This window comes from Haliotis rubra, unplaced genomic scaffold (genome assembly GCF_003918875.1).
Source record: "Haliotis rubra isolate DU_JTF1 unplaced genomic scaffold, ASM391887v1 Scf725, whole genome shotgun sequence".
Lineage (NCBI taxonomy): Eukaryota > Metazoa > Mollusca > Gastropoda > Lepetellida > Haliotidae > Haliotis > Haliotis rubra.
In genome coordinates, this window is record NW_025767441.1 from 41,869 (window position 1) to 55,503 (window position 13,635).

Here is a 13,635-nt window from a genome sequence, read left to right on the forward strand (position 1 = left end):
TGGGCAGAAGGTATGCAGGGGTAACTCTGATATTGTTGTCATTGGTGGAGCATAGTGTGTGTGGAGAACTGCCATGAACAAGGGGAGTGCAAGGGAATGTGTGATCAGAAAGTGACATGGTGATCACGTTTGTAGCAGGGGAATGTGTGTAACGAACATTGTCATCATGTTTGTAGCAGGGACATGTGTGTAACGAACATTGTCATCACGTTTGTATCAGGGGAAATGTGTGTAAGGGACACTGTCATCAAGTTTGTAGCAGGAGAAATGTGTGTAACGGACATTGTCATCAGGTTTGTAGCAGGGGAAATGTGTGTAACGAAATTTGTCATCACGTAACGAACACGTTTGTAGCAGGGGAAATGTGTATAACGGACATTGTCAACACGTTTGTAGCAGGGGACATGTGTGTCACGGACATTGTCATCACGTTTGCAGCAGGGGAAATGTGTATAACGGACAATGTCATCAGGTTTGTAGCAGGGGAAACGTGTGTCACGGACATTGTCATCACGTTTGTAGCTGGGGAAATGTGTATAACGGAAATTGTCATCAAGTTGGTAGCAGGGGCATGATTGTAACGGACATTGTCATCACGTTTGTAGCAGGAGACATGTGTGTAACGGACATTGTCATCAGGTTTGTAGCAGGGGAAATGTGTGTAACGGACATTGTCATCAGGTTTGTAGCAGGGGAAATGTGTGTCACGGACATTGTCATCACGTTTGTAGCAGGGGAATGTGTGTAACGGACATTGTCATCACGTTTGTAGCAGGGGAAATGTGTGTAACGGACATTGTCATCACGTTTGTAGCAGGGGAAATGTGTGTAACGGACATAGTTATCACGTTTGTAGCAGGGGCATGTGTGTAACGGACATTGTCATCACGTTTGTAGTAGGGGACATGTGTGTCACGGACATTGTCATCACGTTTGTAGCACGGGAAATGTGTATAACGGACATTGTCATCAAGTTGGTAGCAGGGGCATGATTGTAACGGACATTGTCATCACGTTTGTAGCAGAGGACATGTGTGTAACGAACATTGTCATCACGTTTGTAGCAGGGGAATGTATGTAACGGACATTGCCATCACGTTTGTGTTGGGCAAGGTATGTATTGAGTAAATGTTGTCATCACTAAACTGGCAATTGCAATATGTCACTTTCATGCCATCGGGAAATTATAACAATGTTGTTAAACACGTCGTTTGTACGTGAGTGTGTGAGGTAGGTGTTGGTGAGGAGGAAGTTGTTAGATGGGTTAGGGTGTTTTTTGTCACCAGACTTTTAATTAGATGTTTCGAAGGAAACCATGTAATTGTAATTGATGTTTGGGCTTACAACCGGTCACTGAGGTTTCATCGCATTATAGATGTTGGCCAATCACAATCGTATCTTTGCCTCTGACAATCTTGCCGACAAGCAAAATCTGACGATAACACACTCTCTACATTGGTACTTTGTTGTGATCTCACCCATGTTAATCACAGTTCTAATATCCACAGAATCATCTGGGCCACTTTCTGTTTCGAACTCTGATTCACTGGCGCCTTGCAACTATTTGGAAATCACATCACCTTTGAATTGACAATACCACCTCGTGTAATAACAAGCAATAATTAAAATTTTCACTGTCGACTCACAAGGATTCTTTAACACATAATACCTTCACAAACTGCCCGTGTCGCGTCCACATAACTTAGTTTCAGGGGCTCTGTCGTCCATCCGCCATCTTTCGTGTTTTAAACACACACAAATAACCGTTTAAGCTGCCATTAACTGTATGGCGAAAAAGATAAAGATACATGCAGTGTTACGTGGCAGTGTTATTATTTGTTAGAAACCATTGTTTCTGTTAGAATTCAATAGTGTTGAGTGCCAGCATCGCCAGTTGCTATATTCAGACTGTCAAAAGTAATCTGGAAGCTTCAAGAACAGTATAGCCTAATCTATCATGTCACGGTATCTTCTGAAAGTCATTTATACTATATATATCATATGAATGTCGCAATTTTCATCATAGAAATCCAGACAAGAACGTGTACATGAATGACATGTTTGCTGTTTGTTGATTTGCCAGCCAATGTATTAGTTTAACTTTGAAATGCACACGTAGCACGATATGTGTACCAAATTTGAATAAATGAATAAAAACATGTTTAAACATCACAGTTAAAACTATTCTAGCCATGTACATCACTTAATACCGGTTGTCAAATTTTGATATTTGAATACATTCGAGTTTGTGACCATCGAAGTGCAAACATGTTTAATAGTATATATAACTTTATTCAGAAGAAAGGCCACAGGCCCATCTACAATATATATTACAATACAAAAGGTATGATGTGCACAATAACTAAAACATATTTTTATATATTCACAATAATAATGCGCTACGTCGCATAAACGCTTCCTTAATATAATTTGCATACATATATAAATAATTGCTATTTTCATTTTGAAGAAGGCGAAAGAGAGAGTTTCTATCTTTACAGTCAATATTTAACATGTATCCTGTTCTTAAATCATCATATTGTGGGCAAATAAACATAAAATGAATTTCATCTTCTAAAATGTTCTTACAAAATGGACGAAATCTTAATTCTCTTTGGATATTATTGCTTCTGCCTGTATTCTTCATAATATTTAATTCACCGAATCTTAAAAGTGATAAACATCTTCTTAAATCTTTGTTATATAATGTTGACAAGTATGATTCCATATTAAACGTACTTTTGACACATGAATAGAACTCTAAATTAGAATGTTCATTTAACATAGAAAATATACACTGGATGTTACAATCTTTAACTCGTTGAGAGAACTGTTTACAAAATAAATCAGTGTTAACAAGTTAACAAGTTAACATGAAGTGATGGGGCCACTGTTCATGCCTTTGGTCTATTACATAATTATTTTATCTCTCCTTCCAGTCTCAAAACAGTATCTGGTAAGATTACAGAATACCGGATACCTTCCTAACTCCTAGGGTTAGGGTAAGGTTTAGGGTCAGGGTTAGGGTAAGGTTTAGGGTTAGGGTTAGGGTAAGGTTTAGGGTTCGGGTTAGGGTAAGGTTTAGGGTTAGGGATAGCGTTAGAGTTAGATAGACGTGACATTAACAATATGGTTGGTATGTATCCGGTATTCTGTAAGTGTACCCTGTATCTGTTCCTACTACATTTCATCCGTTAACTGAGTGTTAGGCCCATTCACCACAAGGAGTGCATTTGCATAGTTGAAGTGACTGGATGTAGCACGATTCGTGTCCATGATTAAAGACCTTACCTTCTCCAAACACTTGAACCTCGCACATCATCACGATGATATATATCGTAGGACACTTTCACTTACCTGGACATAGCCTCCTGTCCACACGTAACAGTCTTGGATGACCTTCTGGTTGTCACAGACTTTCGGGGAGGCTGCAGAGGGTAGGATGCTGAACAATGCCCTCTATACTCAAAACATGCGGGTAACCAAAACCAGCATGTAATTTATGTTATTATGCTCCCTTCCTTCTTGATCAGAGAAACCCTCCCATTACACCATCAACAGCAAAGAAGCCATGTCACCAAAATCCGTAAAAATATTGGGTTATTCGCACAGAAATTAATGAATACGTTTCGTACGTATCATGTTTCTCAAAATTGGGGCGGTGGGTAGCCTTGTGGTTACATCGTTCGCTCATCACGGTGGAGACCCGGGTTCGATTTCCCACATGAGTACAATGTGCGATTCCCATGTTTGGTGTCCCCGTTGATACTGATATTTAATATGTTATAATATTACGATAATTAATGAAGTTAGTAACACCTCAAGTTCAATATTATTGAACTTTTGTTCAAATATTTTTGTTATCATCCAATAAAACCATTCTCTCAAACTCTTAGATTTGTTATTGGTCATAAAAATAAATCTCTTAATTTCTGAGTGTTTGGGCTGGTCCTTTGTATGAAATAGGTAACAGGCAGGAGGTTAGCAACGCACTGGACATGAACTTTGTTGTAATAAGCTGTAGGTTTATGGGCTGTAGGGCTTTGGGGAGGTTACCCTAAAAGTTGCTTTAAACCGCTTTTGGCCATATTTCGTTGTGTATAGCAATTTCGGTTACCAAAATATAGAAATATGTCTGATCAATATTATGATAGCTGTAGGTATATGAGAAATCTGGTACAAGTGTCGTAAAATATAATACGTCCGGAAAATGTGTAGATTCTGGCTGTCAGTAACGCTGGATTTAGTGAGAGTTTGTCAAGTATCGTTTTTGAGAACTGATGAATGCAAATGTCATTGTGGTTCAATGAAAACTGTCACATGCGAACTCTGCATAAAATACCAAATGACACTTTTGTTAGTTGGACTACGATCGTGCGTGGAACTATCTAATAGAAATACAGACCTTTACGTAATTCCACCGACATTAAACATCACACTCACCAGATGAAGGAAAAAAAATATACTCCGAAACGTCGTGTTCCTCAAATAGAGAAATTGACATCCAATTGACATCCTTTATGGTGTATCACTTCTAAATGACGTTCAAAGACGAAATGATAAGAAAAGTAGGAATTTCATAACATTCTGGATACGTCTGTCAACACTGTTGAGTATACAGTATAAAGATATAATTCATGTAAGTAAATGTCTATATGTTAGTGAGAGTTCTTTATTTCTGAACTGTTGGCCAGAGGCCCATAGTACAAGTAAAAAACAGTTACAATGGGTGTGTGGTACAAGCGCGTTTGCGTTTTAACAGTGCATGGTGTATAAACGTAGCAATATTCTGAAGTAGCTGTATATTTTCTGTTGACATTAGTATGGTGAATTTGTAAAATGTGGGACAGGGCGTGTACTTTGATGGCATATACTACTTTCTTAGGTCTTCATACTGTGGACAGATGAGAAGGACATGGTATTCATCTTCAGTAAAATCTCCCTGTCACACATTTTGCAAGATTGGCTCTCAGTAACATGACATATTCTTTTAAAATACATTAAATCATAGTAGCCACATTGAAACTGCGATAACGATACTCTTAATTTCCTTATACTTACGTCTGTTAAATACTTTTCACACATAAAATGTTGTTTAAACAATGAATACGAATAAGAACATTTTCCAGTTTGAATATTTCTGATCCACTCTTGCTGGAAGCAATCCTTACATCGTTGTTGAACAATGGATAAAAAAGCTGTAGCATCCCCAACTCCCTGTCCAACCCATGCATATCCAAGACCACGTTGGAACAATGTCTTTTTGATTAACATAGCCCAGTTGTGCTTATTTCTGGCCTCGCTAGCATTTTCAACCAGATACAGTAGCATCTTATAGGCTTTTAAGGGGTTGCGGTGAGGACGCATTGAGATGACTTTCAACCAATATAAGATAGAACGTTTCAGTGCCAAGATATAGATTGGGTATCTTCCGCATTCACCTAATACAATATCGCTGGATGTTGATCTGCGGATGCCCAGAAAACGTTTACAAGCTTGCAATTGAATCTTTTCAATGCTTTCAAATCTTTGAACACCCCACACCTCAGAACCATATAATAGAATTGGCAGGATTTTAGTGTCAAAGATTTTAAAATATAGTTCATATGAGAGATTTTCAAACTTAAACAAGCTACGTTGAACGGTTATAAGAGCCTTCTTAGCTTTAAGAGTCAGATTGTTTATAGCTGCGTGCCAAGTGAGATTTCTAGTAAATAGCATGCCAAGGTATCTATATGATGATGAAACTTTAATTGGAGCAAGTTTGTAGGTCCACTTTTCCGTTCTAGAAAGTCTGCCCCCATGTTTAAATACAACAATACTTGTCTTGTTTAAATTGACTTGGAGACTCCATGTTTCGCAGTAATTCTCTAAAATATCAATTTGTTTTTGGAGTCCAATTACCGTATCAGAAAACAGAACAACGTCATCAGCAAATACAAGAAGGAACAGTTCGAGTAGGTCAGGGAATAACTGAACGCCATTTGTACAAGTGGACGTGATTTGATCGACCAATTCATTAATGAAAAATGAGAACAGAAATGGACTAAGAACACAACCTTGCCGTACCCCTAGAGGACATTCAAATACTTCTGTGTTTACGTTATTCGATGTACGCACACATGCTTTCACGTTTTGGTACACACATCGCAACACTTTATCCATTTTTTTACCCTAGTCCGTTCTTTTTGAATAGATACCAGAGTGAGTGAGTGAGTTTAGTTTTACGCCGCACTCAGCAATATCCCAGCTATATAGCGGCGGTCTGTAAATAATCGGGTCTGGACCAGACAATCCAGTGATCAACAGCATGAGCATCGATCTGCGCAATTGGGAACCGATGACATGTGTCAACCAAGTCAGCGAAACTGACCACCCGATCCCGTTAGTCGCCTCTTACCACAAGCTGGTCGCCCTTTATGGCAAGCGCATGGGTTGCTGAAGACCTATTCTTCCCCGGATCTTCACGGGTCGAATAGATACCAGAGCTTTTGTCTGTTGACGGAATCGAACGCTTTTGAAAAATCAATAAAACAAGCAGTTTTCCACCCTTTTTTGAGAGGTATTTACTGATAAGGGCCTGTAGGGTAAAGATATTATCAATGGTAGAGTATTCTGATCGGAATCATCTTGTTCCTCTTTAATTTTATTGCAGCACTCGGCCCAGAATACAAGTCTATTGTTTCAGATACTTGTATATAACTTGCCAAATACACTGAGAAGTGATATGGCACGTTAATTTGCAGGCAAGGTTTTATCTCCATTTTTATAAAATGGGATAATGATAGCTTTGGACCAGGACAAAGGGAACTCTCCTTTATCATAAAGAGAATTGAATGAAATTTCCAGAAAAGGTAGGAGAAAATTTGCTGAAGACTTAAACATTTCGCCAATTATGTAATCATCCCCAGACGCTTTATTTGCCTTGAGCTTGGTAATACTGGAGTACAAATTATATTTCTCCTATACTAATTGGTGAATCAAATACATCATCAGGGGTTTGCAAGTCACATTGACTGAACAAGATGTAATCATCGAACGATGGATCGTTGCTGGGGTCATTCTGGTTTTCAGCAAACAGGTCCCGAAAGTAGTTAAACCAAGTCTCTGGAGATATATTATTTGTATCCGATGATGAAACCCCACCGGTTAGGTGTTTCAGCTTTCGCCAGAACGATTTAGGGTCACCCACTGAATCATTCAATTCAATTAATTGCTTATCGTCCTGGTTGCGCTTGGCCGTCTTACAAGCTGATTTGTATGCATTTCTACTTGTTACATAAGCGGCTAGAGACGCCTCGTCTTTGCGTTCACGAAATATGTTCAAGAAATGACAGCGCTGATGTTTAAAAGATCGACACGCATTGTTAAACCAAATATGTACCTTGCTGCGTGACGTAACAACTCGCTTCATACAATCAGCTGACCTCAATAATACGTCAGTAAACATGTTAACCCCTTGATAAATATCAAATAAAGAAATATACGTTGCATCATTCAAAGAGTCAGATGAGCTTTCGAGCATTGACACATACATATCTTCGAAATCGTGCTTCCACGTGTACTTGGTAAAGCATGAATCAGAAGTAGCCGTGCTGTTATCAGAAATATTACTCGAACCTGTATTGGTAGGTAATGAGAATATAATTGGCAGGTGTTCAGATTCAGGTTTTGAAAGGATGTCGAAAGATAGTATTTCTCTATAAATGGGTTCTGATCCAATGACATAATCAATAACGCTGCAACCATTTTTACTAATAAAAGTAAAATCCCCAACACCCTTATCGCTTCCAAAGTGACCATTGAATATGTGCAAATTATGGAGTCTACATAGCTCGATCAGGTATTTGCCAAATACATTTACTCCGTTGTCACAAGAGAACCGTCGTTCCTTAAAATGATCAGATACGTAATCATTGTCTATATGTTGTATGCGTACACATATTGGGGTTTCTCTTTTACAATGTCATAGCGAATGTTAACTTAAATATGATTGTGTATTTCGTGTGGTGTGTGTATGTAGTAAGATTTATTATTACATTATATACTCTTAAAAAAGGTAGGGGAAATTCATATTTAATTTACGATTGAAAAACTGCGAGATATATCGGAGTCAATCAATGTTGATGTGATAATAATGAATGTTGTGAGAGTGCATCACCACTTGCACTTCCTTATGACCATAGTTGTTGGTACAGTAATCGCTCTTGAAAGAGCATGTGTACGATGTGTGCATGTGAACACCGGCTAGAAACAAACACTAACAACTATATGATGCAAGCTGATTGTCAAAATTAATGGTCTACATAGAGAATCTCACCCAAGTGTCTACTGATATCAATTATATCAACACAAGTTGATAAAGTTACAAATATCCGAGGCTTGCCGAGGATATTTTTACCTTTATCAACGAGTGTTGATATAATTGATATCAGTAGACACGAGATTGAGATTCTATTTATCATCAAAAATCATTCTTCATTAGTTTTTATTGAAAAATGTACATATCTCAACACTGTACTATCATTAAACTTGCAGTGCAGTGATGTCATAGCATTGTGACGTCATCACGTTGATGACGTCATAGCATTGTCAGGGCATTGTACAAAATCTACTGTCAAAACGATATCTCCTAGGAGATATCATATGATCTTACACAAGTGATATCTCCTGTGGAACACAGTTTTGGATGATAAAGTGATTTATCTACCTTCTTGAATACTGTCAACATCAAGAATGACATCCCATTCACGTGTATGTTTCTAAACGCTTACACCCCCTTTTCAAATCGAAAGTTCAGGTTCCCCTACTTTTTAAAGAGTATAGATCGCGTTGGGTATTACGAGTCCTGCCCGGAAGAGGTTTTGTACTATGAAGCGATACACCGAATGTTTACTGACTGTATTAAAAAGACAAAATTGCACTTTTGACATGTGCTGAAGCACGTTTTTAAGACAAATATTGAAATATTGACTATAATACAACTAGCCTTGCTCACTTGTGAAGGAGAACTTTTATGTATCTACCATTTTCCCTTCTTGAGAAGATGTTCTATATAGTTATAAACAATCTGCATTTTGAGCATGTTCACTGCGGTCCCATAATGCGCGCCATCATACGCCATCACTCCATTCGTAAATGGAAATGTGTCCAACACGTCAACATGTAACTCTCTTAGTTTGGTATTAATGAATTCGTTATAAAGCCGCAAGTGCTCGTCACTTTGATTATAGAATCTTGGAATCTTTAGTAAACCGTGAGCATGTGGACTCACCCACACAAACTTCGGCCATTCTTGCTTCGTCTGGTTATAGATATGTACAATTGGTTTCAGGGCATGTTCCCACGCATCTTCTTTGTTATACCCACCATGGATACCTTGACCTAGTAAAATGATTGACCGATTTTTTGAACGCAGGGTGTTAATCAAAGTAAAGACGGGTCCTGCTTGGTTTGGTAAATTCACTTCTATATGTTTTAAAAGGGTATGACCATCACACACTCGTTTGACCTTATTGATGCCGTAATTGAGAAACTGAAACTGGCCTTTGTATCGCTTCCGGTTTTCTGAAATAATTAAATCATCTGTGGTCAGTTCATATGTTACAATCGGTAAACCTCAAAAAGAAAGAGACTATCTTTTACGCTATATGTTGAATAGGTTTTCTAACAAACACAGGACAGTCAACTTATATTCAGACAATTACTATTGATGGTGTTCGGGTACTTACGTAACGCTTCGTTGGGTCTGAAAGTTGAGTTCTCATAATTGTTTGTCAAATGCATTATAGCCATTGTATGCATCTGTCTCAAATAGGAGTCACCGATGAAATATATCTCAGACCCATACAGGAGTTTGCAGGATGAGGGGGCTGTGTGATTTTTCACCTGACACCTGGTGTGTCTGGGTTTCCATGTTGCATATTCGGCATGAATCCGCTGCCGCATGTCGAAACAGGTTGGACAGGAACATTCTTCTTCGCTTCTGGCAACGCATTGATTGTTGTAACAGCAAGGAGTCTTCCCCAGGGGATCACATAAAGCTCGAAACTTCAGAGCAGGGTGACTTTTAAGGCCGGGAAACCCAACATTCCCACACTGTTTATCTGCTCGTTCCATACTAGCAGAGACCTTGTAGTGAGATCGAGCTTCAATGAGAAAAGCGTGGATTTGTTGAGACTCGTTCTTTGTCAATGGGCGGGTAATCCATGACCCTTGTGTCATCCCCGACATCACATCCGGGCAACTTCCACTGGGCGAAGCTGGGAACACATTTTTTATATCGATAGGAGATACGGTACAAAGTAGGCAGATAAAGATAATGCAGATCACAAATAATATCTTCAACACACGGTACATGTTCTGATTTGTGACAACGCTTCGTGCCTGGTGTTTGAATCCTGGAGAACATGGATTCACGATCATTTTCTTTAGCGTCATCTGCAAAATAGACGAAATGTGCTCATTAACTAAGCATCACATAGTCATACCATGTCTGATATATACTAGGCGTCATCAATAAAGGGTTAAATGATATATAGCACATGTAAAAAAAAAGTTTCTCAGAAATAATAGAACTAAGAGTGTCATCCTAATGTTTAATGTGTTGACAAACGTGACACATCGTGACAAACAGACAAAACGTTCAGACTGCACTAGCAAACATCAGTTTTATAGACCAACCCCCCAAAATGAAAATGACAAACATGAAGCACGCGGTCATTCAAAATCTTGTGTACCCTCCTCGCGCGTCCAAGACACAGGTGCACGTTGTTTTTATGCTCCTTATCAAGTTCATAAAGAAAGCTTGCGGAATCGCATTCCATTCCTCTACTAGAGCTCTGCGGAATCCTGGGAGATCCATTGGTGCTGGGTGGCGTGTGTACAAACGTCGACCGAGTTCATCCCAGGCATGCTCAATTGGGTTCAGGTCTGGCGAGCATGCTGGCCACTCCATCCGCTCTTCACCCCGCTGCCTAACGAAGGAATCTGTTAAGTAACGCAGCGTTAACCATGTGCCTATCATCTCGGACTGTTTTGACTCGGGGGGAGACCTGGTCGGTGTGCATATTCCACAGACCCATTGGCTTGAAATCTCTGCCACAGACTACAAATAGCACTCTGACTCACATTAAAGCGGATAGCAACCTGCTATAGCCTGACGCTCTATAGCCTGACCGATTTCAGCAAGTGTCAAAAAACGACTCATTTTAAGCTGCGTTTTCAAACAGGTACCTGAACAGTGAACGACAGTGAAAAAGCATGTATGCATGTCTATTGGACTCTAGCCCCGCCCCCTGTTGTTACAAGCTATTAATTAGTACCTCTAGCCCCTCGCCTGGCTGTTCTGTTAGCTGTACTCACTCCCCCGTAACTGGATTAACTGCCACAAATAATTAACTCGGTAGGTCAGGTGTTGGTTGACCGGTAATTGGTATAGATATAGTATGACCAGAAATTATTGTTAATTTTAGGAATATTTTTAATTGGATTTCTAGTATAAACAACCTTGACCAGCTAGCAAGTGCTTGGTTTCATTCAGGAGAGACAACTCCGTTAATCCTTTTTCATTAGTTTGTGAAGAGTTATCCCCCTTTGTTTACTTGCAAGCAGACGACATTTTCAGTGATCCTCAGTAGGGATGATTTAGAGAAGAAGAAGTTGATTTTAGAGTATTATAACAAGGACATCAGATCAGCTAAAGTGATTTCAAGTAGAACAGGCATCCCTTTGTCCACTGTTTATCGTGTTTTGAAAAATAATGCAAATGGATATGGCCATTGAGCACCAGGGAGGCGCAGGTAGGCCCAGAAAATTGACTGTCGGTGACAGGAGGCGGCTTGGTATTCCTGTTTCTAAAAACAAACGAAGGAGTTTAGAAAACTTAAGGCTGGATATGATTGATAGAGGAACTGTGGCTGTCTGTAAGGAGACAATTAGAACTGAGCTGCATGCAATGGGTTTGCAGAAACGTCGAGGAATTCCATCACCGATCATGAAACCTGAACAAAAGGAGCGAAGGTTGAACTGGTGCTTACAGCATAGACATTTTAACTGGGACAATGTGATTTTCTCAGATGAAAGTTATGCGTGGCTGTTTCCTAATACACTGAAATTCTGGACCAAACAAACTGAAAAACCTTTGTATCAGCGCCCAAAGTACAGCCCGAAATTTAACATGTGGGGCTGCATATCTGTGTTAGGGGCAACACCCCTCTGGTGTACTTGAAGGGAATATGAACAGTGAGCGGTACACAGATATTCTCGAGGGACATTTACTTCCATCTGCTCACGTGTTCTATGGACATTTTTGGATTTTCCAGCGGGACAACGACCCCAAACATCGTTCAAAGCATTCACAGGCCTGGTTTCGGACCCAAAATATGACATTATTAGATTGGCCAAGCTATAGCCCTGACCTAAATCCAATAGAAAATGTTTGGGGACTTATGAAGGAAAGTGTCAATAAGAAAACTCTGACAAATATTGCTGAAATGAAAGAAGAGGTGGTCCGATATTTGGACAGCATGGACCACGAGTAATGAGTGAATTTTTTTTTTGAAATTACAATCTTTAAATTCCCAATAATTTCGGGTTGTACTGTAATAGAGAATCACGGCTCAATGATCAGTATTGATCAGTAGCTGATCACTGTTGCTAATAATTGACAAAACAAACATGAAGATTCTATATTTATTTACATTCACAAATATATTAATTCAAATCTTGACACATTGTCTGAATGCAGATTCACATCAGTTGTTTTTACGCAACTTACATATTGTCCATCATATGTCCTATGGCACACAGATATGAGTTAAGATTTCTTTCACATAACATGTACTCTAGTTCAAAGCGTTTAATCTTGTCATCTCTTTCTACATATTGCTTCCTGCGTTTGGGAGCAGACTGTCCACACTTCAGTTGCAACCATCAGCTGCTAAATGAACATTTCCTCCTGATCAGTGCTCCATGATTCTCTATTATCTCCCTAAGTACCGGCAGTCACCAATTCACAACTAACACCTAACCTAACGAGCTTAGTAGCAGTTAATCCAGTTACAAAGGAGTGAGTATAGCTAACAGAACAGCCAGGTGAGGGGCTAGAGGTACTAATTAGTGGCTTGTAACAACAGGGGGCTAGGGGGACGGGGCATAGAGCGACTCATTTACATTAAGTGGCATGTGGATTTCCAAATTGACAATTTGAATATAAAATGTGCTATTTTTAACAGAATGTCTCGGACGTTAAAGAACGTAATAATGATATTTCAACGGCCTGATGTGTTTTTTCTACTGTTGAGAAAGTTTGTATATCATTATATATTTCAAGCAAAAACGAAGATTTTACTTTTAAGAAATAGTGTTACCAATAGCTTGACCCTTCATTAATGACGCCGAGTATATGTATATGTATGCATGCTTTCTTAACGACGTCTTTGAAACTTGTATGAGAATAGGTAAATGTTTATATGTATTGTATAAGAAATAGGCCGCATGTTTGTTATGTGAAAACGTGTCTAGTACATTATGAGGACCATTTAAGAGCTATATTATTCCATTTATGGTCTGCTAAAATATGGACAGTATTTGTCCGAAATATGTGGTCAGGCCTGAAACAACATTATAAAAAGA